Below are 2500 nucleotides of genomic sequence, written 5' to 3' on the forward strand. Positions count from 1 at the left end.
GTTGGAACGTCTGGAGGAGATGGCCGGCGGCGGCGCCGAGCGTGGCCGGCGGGGAGGCGTGTTGGTCGGATTACATGTGTTGGAACGCGGCCCGCGGAAGTCATCTTGAGCACCGGAGGAGAGGGGCCGGCGAGGTGGCCGTGCGTGGCCGGCGGGGGGGCGTCTTGGTCGGATTAAAAGTGTTGGACCGCGGCCCGCGGAAGTCATCTTGAGCACCGGAGGAGAGGGGCCGGTGAGGTGGCCGAGCGTGGCCGGCGGGGAGGCGTCTTGGTCGGATTACATGTGTTGGAACGCGGCCCGCGGAAGTCATCTTGAGCACCGGAGGAGAGGGGCCGGCGAGGTGGCCGTGCGTGGCCGGCGGGGGGGCGTCTTGGTCGGATTAAAAGTGTTGGACCGCGGCCCGCGGAAGTCATCTTGAGCACCGGAGGAGAGGGGCCGGTGAGGTGGCCGAGCGTGGCCGGCGGGGGGGCGTCTTGGTCGGATTAAAAGTGTTGGACCGCGGCCCGCGGAAGTCATCTTGAGCACCGGAGGAGAGGGGCCGGTGAGGTGGCCGTGCGTGGCCGGCGGGGGGGCGTCTTGGTCGGATTAAAAGTGTTGGACCGCGGCCCGCGGAAGTCATCTTGAGCACCGGAGGAGAGGGGCCGGTGAGGTGGCCGAGCGTGGCCGGCGGGGAGGCGTCTTGGTCGGATTACATGTGTTGGACCGCGGCCCGCGGAAGTCATCTTGAGCACCGGAGGAGAGGGGCCGGTGAGGTGGCCGAGCGTGGCCGGCGGGGAGGCGTCTTGGTCGGATTACATGTGTTGGACCGCGGCCCGCGGAAGTCATCTTGAGCACCGGAGGAGAGGGGCCGGCGAGGTGGCCGTGCGTGGCCGGCGGGGAGGCGTCTTGGTCGGATTACATGTGTTGGAACGCGGCCCGCGGAAGTCATCTTGAGCACCGGAGGAGAGCGCCGGCGAGGTGGCCGTGCGTGGCCGGCGGGGGGGCGTCTTGGGCGGATTGGGAAAATAAAAAAAAAATCCCCCCATTCATTTCAATGGCTGAGGTGGTCTGCCATACCGTTTGTGTCCGCCAGACGGCGGTGTAGTAGGCAAAAGACCGTTGGAGGTACCAGGGGTAAGCCTGGCGGTACCAGGGGTAGGCCGGGGGGTACCAGGGGTAAGGCTGGGGGTACGGCGGCCGAGCGTGGCCGGGGAAGAGGTCTCTTGGTCGGATTGGGAAAATAAAATAATTCCCCCATTCATTTCAATGGGCGGCGGTACCAAGGGTAAGCCTGGCGGTACCAGGGGTGGGCCTGGAGGTACCAGGGGTCGGCCGGGGGGTACCAGGGGTCGGCCGGGGGGTACCAGGGGTAAGGCTGGAGGTACCAGGGGTCGGGCTGGAGGTACCAGGGGTAAGCCAGGGCCGGCTCGGCCGCGGAGCTTTGCCCGGGAAAGAGGCCTCTTGGCCGGGGTGAATAGCGCTGGAACGCGGCCCGCGGAGGTGGTGGGGGCCGGAGGCACCGTGGGCGAAGCCCCGGCCCGGCCCGGGGGCCGAGCGAGGCCGGGGAAGAGGCCTCTTGGTCGAATTGGGAAAATAAAAAAATTCCCCCATTCATTTCAATGGGCGGGGGTACCAGGGGTGGGCCGGGAGGTACCAGGGGTGGGCCGGGAGGTACCAGGGGTAAGCCGGGGGGTACCAGGGGTCGGCCTGGAGGTACCAGGGGTCGGCCTGGAGGTACCAGGGGTAAGCCAGGGCCGGCTCGGCCGCGGAGCTTTGCCCGGGAAAGAGGGCTCTTGGCCGGGGTGAATAGCGCTGGAACACGGCCCGCGGAGGTGGTGGGGGCCGGAGGGGCCGTGGGCGAAGCCCCGGCCCGGCCCGGAGGCCGAGCGTGGCCGGGGAGGAGGCCTCTTGGTCGAATTGGGAAAATAAAAAAATTCCCCCATTCATTTCAATGGGCGGGGGTACCAGGGGTCGGCCGGGAGGTACCAAGGGCCGGAGGTACCGTGGGCGAAGCCCCGGCCCGGCCCGGAGGCCGAGCGTGGCCGGGGAGGAGGCCTCTTGTTCGAATTGGGAAAATAAAAAAATTCCCCCATTCATTTCAATGGGCGGGGGTACCAGGGGTCGGCCGGGAGGTACCAAGGGTCGGCCGGGAGGTACCAAGGGTCGGCCAGGAGGTACCAGGGGTCGGCCGGGAGGTACCAAGGGTCGGCCGGGAGGTACCAGGGGTCGGCCGGGAGGTACCAGGGGTTGGACAGTACCGCTTTTGGTCGTTAGGGGCGCTGTAGTAGGTAAGAGTCAGGGGGTGAAGGAAGGCTAAAGGCTTAGAAGGTGGGCGATCACCAAAATACCTTCGGAAACGTATATAGGAGAGCATGTTTCGAGCAAGTGACCTCCATAGAGAGTCACCGGAGTCCCCTCATACACTTGTCCGACCATGGTGAGGGTGTCTCCAGCCACCCCCAGCGCTTCGCCGGCCTCTTCCGCCGGAGCTCCGCACTTTGAAAAATTTTCTATCTCCCCA

Source organism: Hippocampus zosterae, unplaced genomic scaffold, assembly GCF_025434085.1.
Source record: "Hippocampus zosterae strain Florida unplaced genomic scaffold, ASM2543408v3 HiC_scaffold_411, whole genome shotgun sequence".
In the NCBI taxonomy this organism is placed as follows: Eukaryota; Metazoa; Chordata; class Actinopteri; order Syngnathiformes; family Syngnathidae; genus Hippocampus; species Hippocampus zosterae.